We start from the raw sequence: 24,925 nt of genomic DNA on the forward strand, positions 1-24,925 counted from the left end.
GTTGCTTCCAAATCTTAGCTATTGTAAACAGTGTTGCAACAAACACAGGAGTGCAGATATCTTTTTGGTATTTCCCTTTCAATTTAAATGTTAGAGCTGCATCTTGTATATATCATAAGCTCCAACTACTGAGATTCTATTTTTAGGTCTTACTAACTAAACATTTATCAATCAAAATATTCCTTTGAGAACTATGAAACAGAGTATATGAAAATTATAGAACATTTAAAAATAGACAAATACAAGAAGACGTAGACATCGAATTATATCACTGTTTTATGTTACCTGAGCACAGGGCAGGTGCAAACACTGGAGGGATTCTAACAGTAACTCATAACTAACACCAAGGTATTTTCTGTATCACCAGCTCTTAGACGCATGACTGTTTGGAAGATTAGGCTAAAATGAGTTATAAATGGGAGAAGCTCCTCTTTCATGAAACCCTTTCACCTCTAGATTCCCACAGCATCTTGGGCCCAATTCTGGTGTAGTCCTGATTATCTGTGCTGTTGAAACTTTTTACATGCCTGTCTCTCCTACTGGACTGTATGCTTTGTGAGGCAAGGGAATGTATTTGCCTAATCTTTGCATCCATGCTTCTAGCACAGACCCTGCTACGTAGCAGGTGTTCAATGTCTATTTCTCTCTTTTTTTGCTTTTGAGATGGAGTCTCGCTCTGTTGCCAGGCTGGAGTGCAGTGGCGCGATCTCGGCTCACTCGGGTTCAAGTGATTCTGTTGCCATTTCATGGGTACAAGTGATTCTGCTGCCTCAGCCTCCTGAGTAGCTGGGACTACTGGCGCGCGCCACCACACCCGGCTAATTTTCTTTTTTTTGAGACGGGGTCTCGCTCTGTCGCCCAGGCTGGAGTGCAGTGGCACGATCTTGGCTCACTGCAAGCTCTGCCTTTCCAGTTCACACCATTCTTCTGCCTCAGCCTCCTGAGTAGCTGGGACTACAGGCGTCCACCACCACGCCCAGCTAATTTTTTCTATTTTTTAGTAGAGATGGGGTTTCCCCGTGTTAGCCAGGATGGTCTCAATCTCCTGATCTCATGATCCGCTCGCCTTGGCCTCCCAAAGTGCTGGGATTACAGACGTGAGCCACCGTGCCCGGCCAATTTTTGTATTTTTAGTAGAGACAAGGTTTCACCGTGTTGGCCAGGATGGTCTCGATCTCTTGACTTCATGATCTGCCCGCCTCAGCCTCCCAAAGTGCTGGGTTTACAGGCATGAGCCACCGTGCCTGGCCTCAATATCTATTTCTAACAATCGGCACAGAAAGAGCTCTCGGGAATTCCTTACTCCAGGAGTAACCTGGTGACAGTCCGTGAGAATTCACCTCGGCTTTGTCTCCGCAGCCACAGCCTTGTCACCCAGAGGGCAAAGCGGTACACACAGCGTGTCCAAAGACTACAAAAATGTAATGGATATCTAGAACAGAAGTCAAAGGGGTTCTGCGTGGGAAAGGTGATCCAATTTGCAGAGTGAATTATAATCATCATAGGGACAGGAAAACACAGCCAGCAAAAGGGGAAAAAAAAAAAAAACCCCTCTGAATACAATAGGGAGGAACAGATTATCAGTTTTACTCCCTTCCTCAGGAGCAACAGTTGCAGAGCTTGGGAAGTGTCCTGTGCTAAAAGGAAGTGGTTTATATTAAGAGTAATGTAGTTTTGCCACTTGCTTGGAATGAAAGAAGACTGAAGGGACCCTCCGCTGTGGGCTCCCGGAGGGCGGCTGCTGTGTCTCACCCACGTGTTCACCCCTCTATTGGACATGGAGGTTCTTGGATCCAGAAGGTCCTTTGGAAATATTTTCTTTTTGTTGTTTTTTAGATGCAGTCTCACTCTGTCACCCAGGCTGGAGTGCAGTGGCGCGATCTCGGCTCACTGAAACCTCACGCCTCCCGGGTTCAAGTGATTCTCCTGCCTCAGCCTCCTGAGTAGCTAGACTACAGGCACACACCACCATGTCCGGCTAATTTTTTGTATTTTTAGTAGAGATGTGGTTTGGCCATGTTTGGCCAAGCTGGTTTTGAACTCCTGACCTCAGGTGATCTGCCCACCTCAGCCTCCCAAAGTGCTGGGATTACAGGCATGAGCCACCATGCCTGGCCCCCTTTGTAAATATTTTCTGAAATAACGTATTAAATAGCAGGTAGCTGAATACTGTCCCAACTATCAAAACATCTTTATATTCTATGTGATCAGACACTCAAGACAACCAACAAATGGAACTGAGCTTGAATTTTCACACTCATAACGTTTTTATTTTTGAGACAGTCTCTCTGTCACTCAGGCTGCAGTGCAATGGCAAGATCATGGCTCACTGCAGCCTTGATCTCCCAGGCTCAGGTGATCCTCTCACCTCAGGCTCCCAAGTGGCTTGGACTACAGGCGCTAACACCACCTCCAGCTAATTTTTGTATTTTTTGTAGAGATAGGTTTCGCTATGTTGCCCAGCCTGGTCTCGAAATCCTGGGCTCAAGCGATCCACCCGGCTTGGCCTCTAAGTGTTGGGATTACTGGTGTGAGCCATCATACCCAGCCTGGAACTTATATTTGACACAAAAGCCTCCAGAACAATAGTTACAAACATTAGACTTTCACTTTTTTGACTGCTTATGCCTCTGTACTACTCACTCTAATTTACTGTATTGTAACCACTTAATATGCTTAATAATGCCACACTACAGAAATCTATTTACATCTCCCTTTGCTAAATGAGGTCTGATCCAACTTCACGGAGCACTTTCAGGGCAAAGGATGGAAGTCTTCTCAAAGGAGTAGCGTTGCCGTGGCAGGTGACTATCAGACAACAGATTTTTCTCTTTCCCACCAATTCTAAGTCATCACCTTGTCTTTATAGTTTTTGAATATCATATTTAACATCTAGGAGTCTTTTAGCTAAATTTGTTGGGCTAAGATTTAAAATAACATTTCAGAATAAACAAACACAGAAGCTAGAAAGCCCTCTGTACGTTCACCTAGCATCGGTTCACAGAAATAGATTAACACGGCCAGGTGCCATGGCTCATGCCTGTAATCCCAGCACTTTGGGAGGCCGAGCGGGCGGATCACAAGGTCAAGGGATTGAGACCATCCTGGCCAACATGGTGAAACCCCAACTCTATTAAAAATACAAAAATTAGCTGGGTGTGGTGGCACGTGCCTGTAGTACCTAGCTACTTGGGAGGCTGAGGCAGGAGAATCGCTTGAACCCGGGAGGCAGAGGTTGCAGTGAGCTGAGATTGTGCCACTACACTCCAGCCTGATGACAGAGCAAAACTCTGTCTCAAAAAAAAAAAAAAAGAAAGAAAGAAATAGATTAATCATTACCAGTGCCCAATGATTAACATGTTAACAAAGTCGGTATAGAAAATGCCTATGGAAACACATTTAAAACAGAAGGAAAAGGCCCAGACTATAACGGTGATAAAGACATTCTAACTTAATGAATTTAAATCAAATGCATCATAAAGAGTTTGCATATCACCTACATTTAACTAGACACATCTAGATATTGCCCAACAACACCTAAAGCATTAAACTTAAAATTTTGTAATCAAAGGAATTTGGCACGTAAAAAAGAGTGACAAGCCCAACATGGCACAAGAGCTGTGAGCTCCTCCACCTTTATCTTCAAAGGTGCAAAAAGAATATTCCCAGTCATTTCCAAGAAAACTCCCTACAGACTCTACATGAAGTTCACACTACATGACTTCCGTTTAAAACCCAGCACTTATTTATAATTTTCAGAAAGTTTGTAGTTGTTTTAAAATATCTTACCTTTGTGGATGGTGATATCAAAGTAAGAGAAGAAAAGCTGCAAGTTTGGACACATTTTGTGTCTGTTGCAATCAAATTTGAGTAAGCCGAGAGGCCTGCCACAAGAATAAAAAGTCAACTAAAATGAAATTCGTATTTACCACTCAAGAGCTCTAACCTGATACAGGATGGGATGCATAGCAAGGCGGGTAAGGTTGAAACATTTAGCAGCCAGATGACGAGGAAGCAGCCCGGGCGCAGTGGCCTGTCCAGTTACAAAACTGAAGTGACACACAACTAACGATGACATTTCAGAACAAGGAAGGCCTAATGGGTTTTAGCAGAAATATATCAGATACATGGCAGGCCAACTTTATAGGGTCGAGGCTTGAACTTCATGCAACACATGAGCACGCACCTGAGCTAACGACTGTGCTTAACACTGGAGACCACAGACAGGCAATCTTAGCTTTGAGGGATGCAAGCCCCAGTGCATGGGGACACGGGGGTGTGGCACTGGCACAGGAAAGAAAACAAGGAGAAATAATATTATTGAACATCACATTTGGGCCAGGCCCTCAATGGCAGCTGCATGTATTTTTTTTTCTTTAATCTATCCATGCCAGGGCAGGGTAGGTATTATTGGTCCCATTTATAGAGAAGAAAAATGCAGAGGTTGACAGAGGTGAGTAACTTGCCCAACTAGTAGGTGAGAGGTACAAATAAGCAAATGGTTGCAAAGGCAGCGTGATGAGGGCTGTTACTAGGGGAATCCTGGAGGGCCAGGGAGCCTACATACAGGAAGGGACACCCAAGATGAATCCTAAAGGCTGACTAGATATTCCATAGGAAAACCCAAAAGAAAGGAGGGAAACGACCATTTCAAGGAAAAGGGAACAGCACATCTGCATATATGACCCCAAACATCATTGAATAAGTGGTTGAAAATGGCTGGACAACTGGCTCCAAGAGTTGTATCAGTTACATGTTACTGTGTAACAAACTCTGAAACTTAATGGCTTATAACTACAACCATTTTATTTGTTCACAATTCTGTGGGTCAGCAAATTCGACTGAGCTCAGCCAGGCGGCTCTTCTGCTGGTCTGACCTGGGATAATTCACATAGCTGTGGTCATTTGGTGGCTCAGCTATGGCTGGATGGCCTTAGCCATATGCCTGGTGGCTGGTGCCAGGCTGCTGGTTAGGCACTTCTCACATGAAGTCTTTCATCCTCACAGAGGCCACCTCAGGCTTCTCAGATAGTGGCAGCATTCCAAGAGGGTGAATGTGGAATCTGCAAGGTCTCTTAAGGTAGACCTCATTTGTAAGTTAGGCAGTGTCCTTTCTGTTACATTCTCTGAGTCAAAGCAAGTCACAAGGCAAGCCCAGATCCAAGGGGTGGGGAAACAAACTCTACCTCTTGATGGGAAGAGCCTCAAAGAACTTGTGATCATTTTTGATCCACCTCAAGGGAGAAGTGGCAAGAGGTGAGTCTGCAGAGGTAGGAGAGGACAGCAGTGCCAATCATGGTGCGTTGTTAATCCCCATGTTTAGGAGTTTCAATTTCATCCTAAAACAATGAGGAGCCACGGAAGACTATTGAGGGGAAGTGTGACGTGATCAGATTTGCATCAGGATTATCTGGATGGCAAGGAGGAATCCAGACTCAAAGGGAACAAGATTAGAAGCAGCAAAACTCCTTACGGGGCTGTTGTAACTGTCCCAGTAAGAGATGATGACAGCCCTAGGGACTGACACAAGAGGCAGAAGGACTGCGAGATGAAGAGCTGACCCTGACAACTGGCAGTTGCCTGGACCAGGGAACTGGGACAGAGTCTAGGATGAATGTATGCTCTGGCTTGGGTCACTGGGCAGAGGAGGTGGTACCCACGAAATTCGGAATATAAAGAGAAGGAGGGCAGGTTTTGAGCTTGGAGAGAAGGGATTACAGGCATGAGCCACTGCACCTGGCCATGAGTTCAGCTTTAAACAGGTGTTTAAGGTACCTGAGGCTTGGCCTCTGTAAGCCAGGTCTTCTCTTCTGAGAAGCAATGATGATGCTCACAGTGTTCACCTCATAGGGGTTCTTAGCAGCAGCAGCAGCAGCAGTGCCTAGAGAGGCTGCAAGGCCAACCTCGGGGGAAGGCAGTGCTATGACCTTGAAAACTCCAGCATATATAGTAGATATCCCTTATCCATGATTTCACTTTCCTTGGTTTTAGTTACCCCCAGTACAGTACAATAAGATATTCTGAGAGAGAGAGAGGAAGACACCCTTTTGTTACAGTGTATGTTATAATTGTTCTATTTTATTATCATTGTTGTTAGTCTCCTACTGTGCCTAATTTATAGATTCACTTTATCATAGGTATGCATATATAGGGAAAAACATAGCATATATAGGGTTTGATACTATCTGAGGCTTCAGGTATCCACTGTGGGGGCTTGGAATGTATCCTCCTTGGATAAGGAGGAAAGCACTGTACATTTCTTTGAACCTCAGTTTCTTTCTTTTCTTTTTTCTTTTTCTTTCTTTTTTTTTTTTTTTTTTGAGACAGAGTCTTGCTCTCTCGCCTACCCTGGAGTGCAGTGGTGTGATCTCGGCTCATTGAAACCTCCGCCTCCTGGGTTCAGGCGTTAGCCACTACACCCGGCTGAACCTCAGTTTCAATAACTGTAAACTTAGGTTAATGACAGCTACATGGCCAGGTGGTTCGAGATGTCTATAGAGTAATGGGCACATTGTGCTGCCCCTTCCTCCCTCCTTGCTCTCCCAGCCCCCAGCCCACGCCTTCATCCTTGAATCACGCTCTTCTCCCTGTCTGGCTGGTCTTCTTAAACTATAACATCTACAAAGGCAGGACCACACCTTATTCAAGTGTGTTACACAAATACACCCTTGAATAAATTGAGCTGAATCAGAAAGCGCAGAGGAAGAGGAAAATTAGACTTATGTGAGACCTCACAAGTAACCAAGACAATGTCTGGGACATGTCAAGGACTTCACATTACTTAAAACAAAATGATGCAATGTGCTGCAAATTATTCAAGGTTGGTCGATGGCATCCAGTCTACGAATGTAAGTCTACACTGTCAATCCTGTGGTATCTAAATTCTCAACAAATATGCCACATTGGTTTTAAAGGAAAGAGAAAAGGCCCTTTCCCTTTAACTTCTAGGGACCAACTCAAGGAAGTCAAAATTTCCTCAAGACCAAGAGGAACCAACCAAGTAGAAAGATAATCCCTTCTGCAATAGTCCTATATGCTGAAGGTTAGTTTTGTTTTATGGTTTCAGGGATAAGAGATGGAGAGAGAGAGAGAGAGAGAGAGAGAGAGAGAGAGAGAGAGATACTTTTTTTTGTTTTTTTTTTTTTTTTTTTGTGAGACGGAGACACACTTTGTTGCCCAGGCTGTAGTGTAATGGCATGATCTCAGCTTACTGCAACCTCTGCCTCCTGGGTTCAAGTGATTCTCCTGCCTCAGCCTCCCAAGTAGCTGGCATTACAGGCAGCCACCACCATACCTGGCTGATTTTTGTATTTTTAGTAGAGACGGGGTTTTACCATGTTGGTTAGGCTGGTCTTGAACTGCTGACCTCAGGTGATCCACCCGCCTCAGCCTCCCAAAGTGCCAGAATTACAGATGTGAGCCACTGCGCCTGGCCAGAGATGGTATATTTTTAAACCTCTCTCCTTGAGCTTTCTTGTTCAGTTTTTAGATTAAGCCAACAGTGTCGTCTTTTGCCAGAGCAGACAAGTTCTGAACGTACTTCGGCTTCTTCAAAGTCTGGTGAAAAGCAGCAACAAAAGAGGGGAACAGGGTCAACCACAGAGTTTTAAAATGAGGGCACTCCAAGTTCAAATGGTCCTCACTCTAGAAAGTTACGAGAAATGGGAGACATTAGCACGTTCTGATGAGAGTCATGTAGAAATACTGCACTCATGAAAAAGGAACAGTATGCTATCAAAAGAGACATTCAGAGAACAAGAACTTTTCTAGGGAATTACAAAACCAATTGTAAACCTAATAGAAGGGTTGGAAGATAATGGCCCCGATCTCACAGAAAGTAGAGTGAAAACAAATGGAACATGGGAGAAGCAAGAGAAGTAAGAGAGGACCAGTCCAGGGGGCAAACTCATCCAAGTAACAAGAGCTCCAAAGAGCAGGAAGCAAGAACACGGAGCAGGGGAAACCACCAACCAATGCATTCAAGATAATTTCTCAGAAATGATGGGCATGAATTTCCAGGTTGCAAGGGCCCACCAGGGACTCAACAGAATGAATGAATACACACACACAGATGGTCACTCACTGGGAAATTCCAGACGATGCTGGAGACAAAGAGAAGATCCTACAAGCTTTCTAAGAGGGAAAAACATGTTGCACACAAAGGATCCAATAGAAAACCTTTTTTTTTTTTTTTTTTTTTTTTTTGAGATGGAGTCTTGCTGTCATGTAGGCTGGAGTACAGTGACATAATCTCAGCTCACTGCAACCTCCGCCTCTCAGGATCAAGCAATTCTCATGCCTCAGCCTCCCCAGTAGCTGGGACTACAGGCATGCACCACCATACCCGGCTAATTTTTGTATTTTTTGTAGAGAAGGGGTTTCACCATATTGGCCAGGCTGGTCTCAAACTCCTGACCTCAGGTAACCCACCTGCCTCGGCCTCCCAAATTGCTGAGATTACAGGTGAGAGCCACCGTGCCTGGCCGAATAGAATACTTTTGGATTTCCCAACAGCAACATGGGAAGTGAAAGACAACAGTTGGAAACCTTCTAAATGTGAGAGGAAACTGGCTTCTGACCCCATAGACCGATATTCAGAGAGGCCCTCCATCAGGTACAAGGGTAGCAAAGCTCCTGTTTTCCCCATTAGTGTAACTAAAAGGTAACTGTCTCTCTCTCTGAGATTCTGGACTCTGTCTCCCCATGGTACTCGGTACTTCTCTCCTATTGTGGTAATTATTGGTGAACATGGTTTCTTATGATGTTTTAGAAGGTAACTCATGGCACCTTTTCTAGACATCCAACTTGCAGTGGTGTGTTACAGGTTGCTTGTATTTAATTTGCACTGCAATATTATTGGTTTATAACAAGGAAGTCATCATCAAATCATCATCAGCCATTTTTCAGATCCAGCCCTGAAATAAATTAGAGATATTGATAATGATAGTGGTGCCAGCTAACACTTTTTGAGCCCTTATCATATGCCAGGAACTGTCATAAATAGCACCTAATGCGCATGAACTCACTTCCTGGTAACAGCAACCCCATGAGGCAGGCATTACCATTATGTTTACTTTACAGATGAGAAAACTGAAGCACAGACAGGTTACCACAACATGCCCTGGGGCACAGAACCACTGGAACCAGGTTTTGACCTCAGGCAGCAAGCCTCTAGTTTCTGCTTCTAACTACCACGTTATAATCCTCTGTGTGGTTTACTGTGTCATCTCCCAGTGTGAACATTTCTCACATTTCTCAACTTTACATCTAACCATCAATGATCTAGACATTTGATAATTTAGCTTTTTTTTTTTTTTTTTTTTTTTTTTTGAGACAGGGTTTCACTCTTTCACTCAGGCTGGAGGGCCGTGGTGCAATCACAGCTCAATGCAATATTGACCTCCCAGGCTCAGGTGATCCTCCCACCTCAGCCTCCTGGGTAACTGGGACCACAGGCACACACTACCACGCCCAGCTAATTTTTCTATTTTTTGTATAGACACATAGAAAATTTTTCTATTTTTCTATTTTTGTATAGGGTTTCACTGTGTTGCCCAGGCAGAAAATTTTTCTATTTTTCTATTTTTGTATAGGGTTTCACTGTGTTGCCCAGGCTGGTCTCAAACTCCTGAACTCAAGTGATCTGCCCTCCTTGGCCCCCCAAAGTGCTGGGACCACAGGCATGAACCATTGCGCCTGACACGATAATCCAGATTCTGAATTACCCACAAGTTGTTGTTTTTCCTTCCCAGTTTATCTGTGTTGAGTAGATGCTCCTCTCAGTGAATATAACTCTCTGATGGAGTCTTTAGTAAAGTTTAGAGATGAGGGAAAATGTAGTATTATTCTAATGTTTTTAAAGCAAAGACTAGAAGTTTAAACTAATGACAAATTGAAATATGAGGATTTCCTGAACTCTTGCTGCTCATGCTGCTAAATGAGTGTGTGTTCAGTGGAGAATTACCTGTCTACTCATTTAGCAGATGGAGTCATTTCTGTAAGCATCGCCGCATTGGGGCACCAGAGTCTGGATCCTCAGATAAGGATCTCAGAGCCAAGGCCCCAGTTCTAGTGCTTATTCCAAGCCAACTTTTTTTCATTTAAAAAACAGCTTTATGGCCCAGTGTGGTGGCTCATGCCTGTAATCCCAACACTTTGGGAGGCCAAGGTGGGTGGATCACCTGAGGTCAGGAGTTTGAGACCAGCCTGGCTATCATGGCGAAATCCCGTCTTTACTAAAAATACAAAAATTAGCTGGGCATGGTGGCGTATGCCTGTAGTCTCAGCTACTCGGTAGGCTGAGGCACGAGAATCACTTGAACCCAGGAGGCAGAGGTTGCAGTGAGCTGAGATTGTGTCACTGCACTCCAGCCTGGACGACAGAGCGAGACTCTGTCTCAAAAAAGAAAATAAAAATAAAACAACAAAAGAAACAGCTTTATGGACATGTAACTAGCATACAATAATCTGTACATATTTAAAGTGTACAAATTTGATTTTTTTTGCCATATGTATAAACCTGTGAAACCACCATCATAGCCAAGACAGTACACAGACCCATCATCCTCAAAGTGCTCTTGTGCCCATCTAATCGCTCCCTCTTGCCCCTCCATGCCCACTGTCAGTGGTCTGCTTCCTGTCATTACAGATTAGTTTGTATATAAATAGAATAGTTTGTATATATAAATAGTTTTATATAAATAGAATCAAGCAGTATGTATTATACTTGTTTATCCTGGCTTCTTTCACTTCTCACAATTATTTCAGCATTCATCCATGTTGTTATGGGTATTCTTAAGTCATTCCTTTTTATTGCAAAGTAATACTCCATTGTATAGATAACCACCGTTTGAGAATGTATTCACCTATTAATGGCATCTGAATTGTTTCCCAGTCTGGGCCATTATAAATAAAGCAGTTATAGACATTCAGGACTAGGTTCTGTATGGAATATATGCTTTCTTTTTTCTTGGCCAAATACTTAGGAGGGGACTGCCAGATCTCACAGTAGGCATTTGTTTAACTTTATAAGAAACTGCCTGCTGGGCATGGTGGTTCACGCCTGGAATCCCAGCACTTTGGGAGGCTGAGGTGGGCGGATCGTCTGAGGTCAGGAGTTTGAGACCAGCCTGGCCAATGTGGCAAAACCCCATCTCTACTAAAAGTTTAAAAAAAAATTAGCCAGGTGTGGTGGTACACACTTGTAGTCCCAGCTACTCAGGAGGCTGAGGCAGGAGAATCACTTGATCCCGGTGAAGTAGAACAGGCTTTTCCTAATTTTCCTGTGGCTTTTTCTTTCCACCTAAGGTGTCTGGTGAAGGGGGCCCTCTAACTGCCTTAGGTTCGGCTCGGGTCACTAGAGTCTTACAGTAAGTTGCCAGACAAGGCTGGAACCATTTGGGGCATATTTGGACTACGATCATCCAGGAACTGATGTATGCAAACTGATCTGGATGCCCAGGCTGTCCTCCAACTGTGGTCACTACCCTAAATACATGGCCAATCATTTCCCTATCTATTTTCCCGTTGGCCGGCCACCCGACATTAAAAGAAGGCCATCCTACTTCACACAGAACCCTCAATCTTTGGGGGAACAACTTAATTCCATAATCCCCAGCAAAACCTTTCTTAAAATTCTTTAACATGCACTCCAGTTTCTATGCTTTTCCTCCCATCCCGCTCTTTGCGATGCATACTCACTCTCACTTTCGTTCCAGACTGACCAGACTGGGTCCTATTACGGGAGTTTCAGGTGCTGCTTAGCTAGGAGAGTACCTTATTCCCGCGACAGCCTGCTGCACCCATAGGGCAGCTCCTGTCAGCTGTATGCAATGCCCTAGTTCTGGTCAATCCCACACTTGCCTCAGAGTGCACAGTCCATGCTAAGAGATCTGTCTCCCCATGTCACGCCCCGTATTGGTCCCTCCCGGAACCATCTCTTTCACACTCTTTCACACACCTCCCTGCTCCCAGTTCCCAATCCTTAGTCAAGGCAGCAAGCCACTCTTGCCACTTTTGGTTTCTTTCCTGACCAACTTAGCAAGCCATTCTCACGTCCTGCATTGGCTAAGGTGTAAGTTTCATCCGAATCTGTTAGCTACTCTCACTGTCCCCAGTCCCTCTGGGTCTAGACAACATGGCGAAACCCTGTCATCCAAATCGGTGAGCTACTCTCACTGTCCCCAGCCCCTCTGGGTCTAGGCAACATGGTGAAACCCTGTCATCCAAATTGGTGAGCTACTCTCGCCATCCCCAGCCCCTGCTGGAACCATCCTGCAACCCCTTTATAGGTTCCATTGCACTGTCTGGGAAAGACACCAGGACGCGAGAAAGCCGATCTCCTTTCCGGGCTGAAGTCCTCCTGTTGGTACCAACGGTCCCAGGTCTCCCTCGACCTGGGGCTCCAGTCCCACAGGCAAGGCAGACAGAAAATCTGTCATCTCCAATCCTGGACGAGCCCCCAGAAAATGTAGTGGGAAATCAGAGAACTGGAACGATCGATGGGGTTCAGGAGGATTTAGTTAAGGTGTACACTGGCTCAGTGGACTTGCATCCAGAAAATCTGAGCACCAAACAAAGAAGGCAAGTGCCTTTTATGCATCTTGAGGTGGTAAATATGTGAGGCAGGAAGCAAGCATACAGAAGTGAGAATAAAGGCCATTACCATCTTGTGATATTCTTCTGACATGCCTTACATCTTAAGAAAAACATGTTTTGCAGCTTAAGCTTACCTGCCTTGTGAACTTGCAGCTGTGTGGGAAAAACAGGAATTTACAGAATTTACAAAATATGTGGAGGTTAGATAAGGTTAATGTTTCACACAAGGAAAATTAATATTCTTTCTTAACTCTAACTTCAGTCAGGGGGTGGTTACTTAAAGCCTTTCAGTCTGAGCCTAAACAGCATTCTTATTAAAGAAACTATCATTATTTCTATTATTATTAATGCTATTGTTACCTTTATTATCATTTTTCTACTTCACTGGAAGGCAGAGGTTGCAGTGAGCTGAGATCGTGCCACTGTACTCCAGCCTGGGAGACAGAGCAAGACTCCATCTCAAAAAAAAAAGAAAGAAATAAAGAAAGAAAGAAACTGCCAACCTGTTTTTCAATGTGTTTGTATCATTTTACCTTTCTATCAACACGGATAAGAGTTCTAGTTCCTGCACATCATGGCTAATGTTTGGTATGGTCAACCTTTCTAATTTTGGCCATTCACATGGGCATGTAGTGGTATCATACCACCACTGTGTAAGTTGTAGAACATTAGCATGGGGACTGCAGGTTTCATCTGCATTGCCCTGATGACTGATAACATTGAGAATTTTTCACATGCTTATTTGCTATTCATCTATCTTCTTTCAGATCTCTTGCCCATTTTTAAAACTGGGTTATTTTCTTTCAGGTGAGTTTTGAGACTTCTTTCTGTCTTCCAGCTACAATACCTTTATCAGGCAAATGCTTTTCGAATATTTCTTCCCAATGTGTAACTTGTGTTTTCATTCTCCTAAAACTGTCTAAAATTAAACAGTAAAAGTTTCATTTTGATGAAGTTCAATTTATTGATTTTTTTCTTTATACATAGATTGTGTTCTTGGTGTCATATCTATAAAATCTTTGCCTAACCCAAGGTCACAAAGATTTTTCTCCTGTGTTTTCTTCTAGAAGTTTTATAATTTTACGTTTTACCTTTAGATCTCTGATCTATTTTGAGTTAGTTTTTGTGTACAACATGAGGCATGGGTCAAAGTTCATTTTGGGCACATGGATAACCAATTGCACCAGCACCATTTATTGAAAAGACTGTCCTTTCTCTACCAAATTGCCTTTGTACCTCTGTCAAAATCCACTTGTTTTCTTAAGTAAGAAATGAATGTGGGGTGGCCAGGTGCAGTGGCTCATTCCTATAATCCCAGCACTTTGGGAGGCCAAGATGGGCAGATCACGAGGTCAGGAGATTGAGACCATCCTGGCTAACACGGTGAAACCCTGACTCTACTGAAAAGAATACAAAGAAAATTATCCGGGTGTGGTGGTGGACACCTGTAGTCCCAGCTACTCGGGAGGCTAAGGCAGGAGAATGGCGTGAATCTGGGAGGCGGAGCTTGTAGTGAGCCGAGATCAAGCTGCTGCACTCCAGCCTGGGCGACAGAGCGAGACTCTGTCTCAAAAAAAAAAAAAAAAGAATGTGGGATTTAATCAAATGCTTTTTCTGCATCTACTAAGATGATCATATGGTTTTTCTTTTTCATCCTGTTAACATGGTGAGTTGCATTAATTTTTGATTATCAAGCCATTTGGCATTTCCTGGGATGAACCCTACTGGTTATATGTAATATTTGCTGTACTTTGAATGTGTCCCCCAAATTTCATGTTCTGGAAACTTAGTTTCCAAATTCACATGTTGACAGCATTTGAAGGTAGCCTTTGGGAGGATTATAAGATCATCAGGGTGGAGTCCCCATGATAGGACTGGTGACTTTATAAGAAGAGGAAGATAGCCCTGAGCTGACAGGCTCTTTGCCTTGCTTCACGTCACGATCCAGCAGGAAGGCCCTAACCGGATGCCAGCACCATGCTCTCGGACTCATTAGGTACATACCTGAAATTCCGATCTATCTCACTGTATATACATCTGAGATTCTGATCTATCTCACTGTGTATACACCCAAGCTTCTGATCTATCTCATTGGTACATACCTGATATTCTGATATGGCTTCTTGTGTTTATGCTCAAGATTCTGATATGCCTTCCTCTCCTAACAAACACTCAAATTCCTGCACTGTTCCTGGCTCTGTGTGAGCACCAGGCACCCTTCTTGGCTGGCACAAGTGCTGGGCACTGTTCCTTCTAATCCTCTCAGATGCTTCTTTTCCTGGCCTCAAGTAGTTTTGCTCACATGCATGCACCAAGCAGTACTTTGGTAGATCTCTGAAGTCCCTCTGTATATGGCTTGCACCTCTAATACTTTGCCTTGGATAATCTACACACCATGGTCTCCCTGGACTCTCAGCTCTATTTTGTCAACTGAGGAAGTCTGCCAAGATCTGCCTCAGTTTCCCCTCTCCCTGCACTGCAGTCTGGAAACTCAAGCCACACCTCTCACCTTGTTTGTCTTACAACCATCAGTGCCCTTCACTGCCTGATGTCCAGCATCTTGAAGAACACTGTTTCATGTATTTGTATGGAGGTTTGGTTGTCTCAGATGAGAAGGTAAGTCAGTGCCTGTTATTCTATCCTGGACAAGGGAGTCTGTAATTTCTATAGGCATAATAAATTGGTTACAAGGTCACAGACAGTATATTTCTTAATCGTTTAAAACTCATGTCACTTTCTGACAGATAGAAATATTTCATGTTTTCCTTTAATATTGTTTTAAATTTCAAAGCAGATGAACTGTTAGACTATACTTTTGAAATCTACCACCTCCTTACGAGTCCTAAAATGCATCTTTGGGTATGCGCCTGAGGTTCTGATACAGCTCCTTGGCTATATGCCCTAGACTGTGATAGACCTCCTTAGATCTATACCCAAAATTCTGCTATACCTCCCTGGGTATAAACCTGAGATCCTGATATAAATCCTTAGCTAGATACTTGAAGCCCTAATATGCCTTCTTGAGTATGTACCTGAGACTCTGCTATACCTCTTTGGGTAAATACCCAAGATTCTGATATACCTCACTGGTTACACACCTGAGGTTCTCGTCTGTCTCACCGGGTACACACCTGAGGTTCTCGTCTGTCTCGCTGGGTACACACCTGAGGTTCTGACCTGTCTCACCCGGTACATGCCTGAGGTTCTGATCTATCTCATTGGTGTACACCTGAGGTTCTGATATGGCTCCTTAGTTTATGCCCAAGATTCTGATATACTGCTCTCTCTTCACAAAAACTCAAATCCCTGCTGCAACTCAATACTGGGATGCATTCCAAAACTAAGACTATATAAGACTGTTTGAAGTTCACTCTGAATCTTGGAGGATATGATACTATTTTTTTTTTTTCGAGGTAGAGTCTTGTTCTGTTGTCCAGGCTGGACTGCAGTGGCATGATCTCGGCTCACTGCAACCTCTGCCTCCCGGGTTCAAGCAATTCTCCTACCTCAGCCTCCGATACTATCAAATTTTCATACAAAATATTATCATCAGTCCTGACATAGACATAATGTTAGGATTAATTAATGCTCAATAAAACAGTAAAGGAAGAACTCTAATAGGCTACTAAACAGATTCTTTCTAAAAGTGTTAAAAGGATCACCTAATGATAACAGAATTCATCCACTAGGAAGACATGATGGTCCTAAATGTGTATGAACCTCTTATCTATGAACCAGGAAGCAAGTCCTCACCTGACACTGAATCTGCTGGCACTTTGGTCTTGAACTTCCCAGTCTCCAGAACTGTGAGAGAGAAATTTCTGTTGTTTATAAATCACCCAGTTTATGGTATTTTGTTATAGCAGCTTGAATGGACTAAGACACCATTCAACAACCAGAATATACTTTTTTCCCTAAAAGCCCATGGAACATTCACCTAGACAGACCACATCTTTGGCCATTAAACAAACCTCAACAAATAAAATAATTTTCAATTTAAAAGAATTGAAGCCATACAGAGTATATAATCTAATAACAATGAACTTAAATGATAATAACAGAAAAACAATAGAACCATCTCTAAATGTTTTAAAATTCAACAATACACTTCTAAATAATCCATGGGTCAAGAGTAAGTCTCAAGGAAAATTTAAAAATACATAGAACTGGGCTGGCGATGGTAGCTCACGCCTATAATCCCAGTACTTTGGGAGGCTGAGGCGGGTGGATCACCTGAGATCAGGAGTTTGAGACCAGCCTGGCTAACATGGTGAAACTCCATCTCTACTAAAAATACAAAAATTAACCAGGTATGGTGGTGTACACTTGTAATCCCAGTTACCTGGGAGGCTAAGACAGGAGGATTGTTTTAACCCAGGAGGCAGACATTGCAGTGAGTTGAGATCGTGCCATTGCACTTCAGCCTGGGTGACACAGCGAGACTGTCTCAAAAAAAAAAAAAAAAACCACCAAAAAAAAAACCTCCAAAACAAAAAACATCAAAAAACAAAAAACAGAACTGAATGAAAATAAAGCTACAACATACAACAACATATGGGATGTGGCAAGAACAGTACCGAGAGAAAAATTTGTATTACTAAATGTTTGCAATAGAGAAGATGAACAATCTCAAAACAATAATCTAAATTCCTACATCAAGAAACTAGAAAAATAATAGCAAAATAGACCAAAGCAAACAGAAAGAAGGAAATAATAAAGAAGAACAATCAATGAAATGGAAATCGAGAGAACAATTGAGAGAATAAATGAAATGAAAAGCTGGTTTTTTGGGGAAAAAAAACATTAAAATTGATAAAACTGCAGCAAAACTGACAAAAATAAAAACAGACAAGACATAAATCACCAACATCAAGAATGAAACAGGATATTACTACAGATCCTGCAATCAGTATAAGAAACTATACAAACAAATTTGAGCTAGTGAATTCTACAAATAAGAAATAGATCAATTACTCAAAAGCTACTAACTACCCAATTTAACCAAGATAAAATAGTTTTAATAGCTTTATAACCATTTAAAAGTTGAATCTGTGATTTTAAAATCTCTTAAAAAATAAATTCCCAGGCCCAGACGGAAGAATTCTACCAAACACACAAAGAAGAAATACCACCACACCAGTTGTATATAATCTCTTCCAAAGAAAAGTGGAAGCCGGGCGCGGTGGCTCACGCCTGTAATCCCAGCACTTTGGGAGGCCGAGGCGGGCGGATCACAAGGTCAGGAGATCGAGACCATGGTGAAACCCCCTCTCTACTAAAAAATAGAAAAAAAAAAATTAGCCGGGCGCAGTGGCGGGCGCCTGTAGTCCCGGCTACTCGGGAGGCTGAGGCAGGAGAATGGCGTGAACCCGGGAGGCGGAGCTTGCAGTGAGCCGAGATTGCGCCACTGCACTCCAGCCTGGGTGACAAAGCGAGACTCCGTCTCAAAAAAAAAAAAAAAAAAAAGAAAAGTGGAAGAGGAGGAAATACTTCCCAATTTATTTTCATGAAACTAATATTACTCTGACAACAAAATTCGACAAAGCCAATAGAAAACAGAGAAAACTACAGACCAATTTTGCTCAAGAACTTAGACATGAAAGTATTCAACAAAATACGAACAAATCAAATCCAACAATGTATAAAAAGAATTATTTACCATGACCAACTAAGACTCATTCCAGGTATGCAAGGCTACTTTAACATTGGAAAATCAATCAATGTAATCCACCATGTCAACAGGCTATAGAAGAAAAATCATTTGATCATACTCATTGACACAGAAAAGGTATTTGACAAACTATAATACCCACTCATGATAAAAACTCTCAACATGTTTGGAAAAGCTTTCTCTCAACTAGAAAAAGAACATCTGCAAAAACCTACAGCTAACGTATCCTCAACAAAGAAAGACTGAATGTTTTCCCAGTAAGATCAGGAGCAGGGCCAGGATATCCACCTTCACCACTCTTCCTCAACATAGTGATGGAAGTTCTAACTACTGTAATAAGGCAGGAATAAAAGGCGCATCGATAAGAAGAAAGAAATGAAAGTCCCTACTGGCAATGACATGAAAATCCTTAGGAATCTACAAAAACCCTCTTGGAACTAAGAAATGAATACAGCAAGACTGTAAGATCAGCATGCAAAAATAAATTGCATTTCTGTCTACTAACAACAAACATGCAGACATAAAAGTTAAAAACAACAATGTCATTTGCAGTCACTCCAAAGAAAATGAAATACTTAGGTATTTATTACCTAACAAAACATATATAGGGATCTGTATACTGAAAATTACAAAATGCTGAAAAAATTACAAAATGCTGGAAAAAAATAAAAGAAAGCTCGGTGTGACGGCTCATGCCTATAATCCCAGCACTTTGGGAGGATCCCTTAAGGCCATGAGTTTAAGACCAGCTTGGGCGACAAACGAGACCCCATCTCTACAGAATAAATAAATAAATAAATAAATAAATAAATAAATAGGAAAAAAAATTAGCCAGGTGTGGTAGAGTGTACCTGTAGCTCCAGTTACTCAGGAGACTGACGCAGGAGGGTTACTTCAGCCCAAGAGGTCAAGGCTGCAGTGAGCCACGATCATACCACCGTTCTCCAGCCTGGGTGAGGGAGTGAGATCCTGCCTCAAATTTAAAAAAACAAAAAAAATCAAAAAAGAAACTACCATGCTCATGGACTGAAAGACTCAACATAATAAATATGTTAATTCTCCTCAAGCTGATCTGTAGGTTTAGTGTAATTCCTATCAAAATCCCAGTAATCGTTTTCATAGATATAGATAAGCTTACTCTTAAATTTACACAGAAAGGCATGGCACAAGCCCTATAAGGGCTAAAACAATCAGCAAAGAAGTGTAAAGTGGGAGAAACCACTCTACTTAATAGTCAGACCTACTCAGTAATAAAGACAGTGTGGTACTGGTGAAGGAATAGACACAGACATCAATGGAACAGACTAAAAACCCTGAAACAGATCAACACAAATAGGCCCAACTGATTTTGGACAGAGGTGCAAAATTTCGTAAGGAATGATAACCTTTCAAAAACTGCTGCTGGAGCAACTGGATATCCATGGGGGTAGCAAGAGAAGAACCTCAAACTAAGTCTTACATCTTAAAAAGAATTAATTTAAAATGGATCATGGACCTAAATATCTGACAAAGGACAGTATCTTGCATATGTAAAGATTTTCAAAACTAAACAATAAAAAAAAACCCAGACAATCCAATTAGAAAATGAGCAAAAGACATGAAGAGACATTTCGCTCACGAGGATACACAAACGGCAAATAAGTACATGAAAAGATATTTAACACCGTAAGCCACTGGGGAAAGGCAAACTAGAACCACGATGAGACATCACTGCAGACCTATCAAATGGCTAAAATAAAGAATAGTGATAACACCAAATGCTGGAAAGGACATAGACAAACAGGTCACTCATACATTCCTGGTGGGAATGTAAAATAGTACAGCCACTCTAGGAAAGTCTGGCAGCTTTAAAAAATAAAACTAAACATGAAACTACCATATGATCCAGCAAGTACACTCTTGGGCAGTTATCCGAGTGAAATGAAACTTATGTTCACGCAAAAACTTGTATATACACCAAAAGAACAGAAAACAAATAAAGGCAAATAAATTGGACTCAAAATTTAAAGCTTTTGTGCCACAAGCACTACCATTAAGAAAGGGAAAAGACAACCCACAAAAATGGGAGAAAAAGGCCGGGTGCGGTGGCTCATGCCTGTAATCCCAGCACTTTGGGAGGCCGAGGCGGGTGGATCACAGGGTCAGGAGTTCGAGACCGGCCTGACCAACACAGTGAAACCCCGTCTCTACCAAAAATACAAAACAGTAGCCGGGCGTGGTGGCATGTGCCTGTAGTGCCAGCTACTCAGGAGGCTGAGGCAGCAGAATCGCTTGAACCGGGGAGCTGGAGGTTGCAGTGAGCTGAGGTTGTGCCATTGCACTCCAGCCTGGGCGACAGAGCAAGACTCTATGTCAAAAAAAAAAAAAAAAAAAAAGGAGAAAATATTTACAAATCGTATCTCTGATAAGGGACTTGTATCAGAATGTATAAAGAACTCTTAAACTCAACAATAAAAATATAACTATCTCAATTTAAAAATGGACTAAGGATTTGAATAGACATTTTTCTAAAGAAGATATACAAATGGCCAATAACCACATGAAAAGGAGCTGAGGTCACTGGTCATTAGGGAAATTCAAATCAAAACCAGAATGAAACACCACTTCACACCCACTGGAATGGCTATAATTCAGACTCCATCTCAAAATAAATAAATAAATTAATTAATTAACTAATTAAAAAGACAGACAATAACAAGTGCTGACAGAGATGTGGAGAAATTAGAACCTTCACATGTTGCCAGTGGGAAATGGCATAGGCTTTTGGAACAGTTTGGCAGTCCTCAAGAAGTTAAACATAGATTCACTATATGACCCGTAATTCCACTCCTAAAGAAACGAAACAGGCCGGGTGCAGTGGCTCATGCCTATAATCCCAGCACTTTGGGAGTCTGAGGCGGGTGGATCACTTGAGGTCAGAAATTCGAGACCAGCCTGGTCAACATGGTGAAACCTTCTCTACTAAAAAGACAAAAAATTAGCTGGGCGTGGTGGCATGTGCCTGTAATCCCAGCTATTGGGGAGGCTAAGGGAGGAGAATCACTCAAACCTGGGAGGTGGAGATTGCAGTGAGCCGAGATCACGACACTGCACTCCAGCCTCGGTGACAGAATGAGAGACCCTGAGAAAGAAAGACAAGAAAGAGAAAGAAAGAAAAAGAAAGAAAGAAAGAAAGAAAAGAAAGAAAGAAAGAAAGAAAGAAAGAAAGAAAGAAAGAAAGAAAGAAAGAAAGAAAGAAAGAAAAGAAAGAAAAGAAAGAAAGAAAGAAAGAAAGAAAGAAAGAAAGAAAGAAAGAAAGAAAGAAAGAAAGAAAGAAAGAAAGAAAGAAAAGAAAGAAAGAAAGAAAGAAAGAAAGAAAGAAAGAAAGAAAGGAAAGGAAAGGAAAGGAAGAAAGAAAGAAAGAGAGAGAAAGAAAGAAATGAAAACATACATGTACACAAAAATTTGTATGTGAATGTTCACAGAAGCATTCTTCATAATAACCAGAAAGTTAAAACACAGTGTCCACAACTAAAAATTGGATAAATAATGTGTTATATCCGTACAATAGAATGTTTTTGGCAATAAAAAGAAATAAAGTACTGATACACGCTAAAACATGGATGACCCTTGAAAACATTATGCAAAATGAAAAAACGGTAGTCACAAAAGACTAAATATTGTGTGATTCCATTATATGAAATAGGCAAATTGTAGAGACAGAAAGTAGATGAGTGGTTGTCTAGGGCTAGATGGGGGAAGGGAGGAGATTTGGAAGGAACAGGCAGTGATTACTAATGGCTACGGGGTTTCTTTCAGAGGCAATGAATATGTTTGCATCCATTGGAGGACACCTAAGTTGCAGTGATGGTTTGGTTACACACTCTTGTGAGTTTACCAAAAGCTATGGCATATACATTATAAATCAATATCATATGGTATACAATCTACATATCTCTTCTGTCTTTCTCTTTCTTTCTTTCTCCTCTTTTTTTTTTTTTTTTTTCCGAGACGGAGTCTCACTCTGTGGCCCAGGCTGCAGTGCAGTGGCATGATCTTGGCTCACTGTAACCTCCACCTCCTGGGTTCAAGTGATTCTCCTGCCTCAGCCTCCAGAGTGGCTGGGATTGCAGGCGCATGCCAGCATGCTTGGCTAATTTTTGTATTTTTAGTAGAGACAGGGTTTTGCCATGTTGGCCAGGCTGGTCTCAAACTGCTGACTTCCAGTGATCCACCTGCCTTGGCCTCCCAAAGTGCTGAGATTACAGGCATGAGCCACTGAGCGTGATCCTGTAATTTACATTTCTATCTATCTATCTATCTGTCAATCAATGAATCTATCCGTCTGTCCATCCGTCCATCCATCCACCTACCTATCTATGAATGACAGGGTCTTGCTTTGTTGCCCAGGCTGGAGACAGTGGCACAATCTCGCCTGCTTGCAACCTCTGCCTCCTAGGATCAAGCAGACCTCCTACCTCAACTTCTCAAGTACCGAGGATTACAGGCACACATCACCATGCAGGGCCAATTTTTTTATTTTTGTTGTAGAGTCAGAGTCTCGCTTTGTTACCCAGGCTGGTCTAAAACTTCTGAGCTCAAACAATCCTCCTGCCTCAGCCTTCCAAAGTGTTAGGATTACAGGCGTGAGCCACCACGCCTGGCTAGAACTGTTGAAAACAAACCAGAAAACCAAGAGACCTGTAAACAAATGCTCACAGCAGCTTGATTCACAGTAACTCCAAACTGGAAACAAGCTAGATGTCCTCCAATGGGGTGAACAGTTAAACCATGGTTCCTCCACACCATGGAAATTACTCAGCAATAGAAAGGAATAAACTACTGATGCACCAACAACCTGGATCAATCTCATGAGAATTACCGAGTCCCGAAAGGTTATATGCCATATGATTCATTATGTGACATTCTTTTCTTTTTTTTTTAAGATGGAGTCTCGCTCTGTCACCCAGGCTGGAGTGCAGTGGCATGATTTCAGCTCACTACAAGCTTCGCCTCCCGGGTTCACGCCATTCTCTTGCCTCAGCCTCCCGAGTAGCTGGCACTACAGGCATCCGCCACCATGCCCAGCTAATTTTTTGTATTTTTTAGTAGAGACGGGGTTTCACCATGTTGGCCAGGATGGTTTTGATCTCCTGACCTCGTCGTGATCCACCCGCCTCAGCCTCCCAAAGTGCTGGGATTACAGGCGTGAGCCACCTCGCCCGGCCTATGTGACATTCGTAAAATGACAGAAATGGACAACAGATTAATGACTGGAAAATTTTAAAAGGGATGGGAAGGTAGGAGAGAAGTGGGTTTGGCTATAAAAGGCACCATGACAGCTGATTGGTGATGGAAACATTCTGCATCTTGATGGTATCAATGTCAGTCTCCTGACTGTGATATCGTCCTCTAGCTTTGCAAGATGTTACCCTTGGGGAAAAGTGGAAAGAGCGCTGGGGATCTCTGTAGTATTTCCTAAAACTGCATGTGAGGCCAAGGCAGGCAGATCACTTGAAGTCAGGAGTTCGAGACCAGCCTGGCCAACAAGGTGAAACCCCATCTCTACTAAAAATATAAAAATGAGCCAGGCATGGTGCACGTCTGTAATCCCAGCTACTCAGGAGGCTGAGGCAGGAGAATCACTTGGATCCAGGAGACAGAGGTTGCAGAGACCTGAAATTGCACCAGTGTACTCCAGCCTGGGTGACAGAATGAGACTCTGTCTCGAAAACACAAAACAAAACAAAACAAACAAAAAAAACCTACAATTATCCAAAAAATGTTTTAAGTTAATTTTTTTAAAGTACCAAAAGGGAGGCAAATTAGGAGTGATTTTTTGTTTGTTTGTTTGTTTGTTCTGAGACAGGGTCTCACTGTGTTGCCCAGGCTAGAGTACAGTAGTGTGATCATGGCTCACTGAAGCCTCAAACTCCCAGGCTCAAGCAAGCCTCCTACCTCAGCCTTCTGAGTAGCTAGGACTATAGGCATGAACCATGATGCCTGGCTAATTTTTTAAATTTCTGTAGAGACAGGGTCTCACTATGTTTCCCAGGCTGTTCTCGAACTCCTGAGCTCAGGTGATCCTACCCCCCTCAGCTTCCCAAAGTGCTGGGATTACAGGAGTGGGTTACTATGTCTGGCCACCAGTGGTATTTTAAGAACAGGTGATCTGTTCTTCATGTTTTCTGCTCTGCAGCTTTCAGAATCCAAACGTGATAAACATAGCTAAGATATAGAATATATAGAAACTGTCTCTTTTGTTTATTTGCTTGCCTTTTAACTTTTTATTTGGAAGTACTTTCACTTACAGAAAAGTTGTACCCCAAAAACAGTATAAAGAACACCATAACTTTACCCATATTCACTGACGATTACCAATTTAACCATTTGCTTTATTATAATTTCTTTCTTTTTTTTTTTTTGAGATGGAGTCTCACTCTGTTGCCAAGCTGCAGTGCAGTGGCATGATCTCGGCTCACTGTAACCTCCGCCTCCTGGGTTCAAGCAATTCTCCTGCCTCAGCCTCCTGAGTAGCTGGGACTACAGACATGCACCACCATGCCCAGCTAATTTTTTGTATTTTAGTAGAGACAGGGTTTCACCATGTTGGCCAGGATGGTATCGATCTCCTGACCTCGTAATCTGCCCACCTTGGCCTCCCAAAGTGCTGGTATT

The 24,925-nt window shown here is 42.5% G+C and overlaps 1 protein-coding gene across 11 annotated transcripts in view; it reads right to left on the reverse strand.

Moving 5' to 3' along the window:
* PPARA (peroxisome proliferator activated receptor alpha) overlaps positions 1–24,925 on the reverse strand; it is a 101,401-nt gene that overhangs the window by 50,007 nt on the left and 26,469 nt on the right. For 2 of the 11 annotated variants that reach the window (XM_073006600.1, XM_073006602.1), the window contains exon 3: positions 16,351–16,401. The exons of 4 other annotated variants lie outside the window; for them this stretch is intronic. The gene's annotated coding sequence lies outside the window, so the exon portion shown is untranslated. Of the gene's footprint in view, positions 1–16,350; positions 16,402–19,119; positions 19,242–24,925 lie in introns of all 11 variants that reach the window. 5 more of the 11 variants (XM_073006598.1, XM_073006601.1, XM_073006596.1 and 2 more) reach the window with 3 other exon arrangements.

This window comes from Chlorocebus sabaeus, chromosome 19, assembly GCF_047675955.1.
Source record: "Chlorocebus sabaeus isolate Y175 chromosome 19, mChlSab1.0.hap1, whole genome shotgun sequence".
In the NCBI taxonomy this organism is placed as follows: domain Eukaryota; kingdom Metazoa; phylum Chordata; class Mammalia; order Primates; family Cercopithecidae; genus Chlorocebus; species Chlorocebus sabaeus.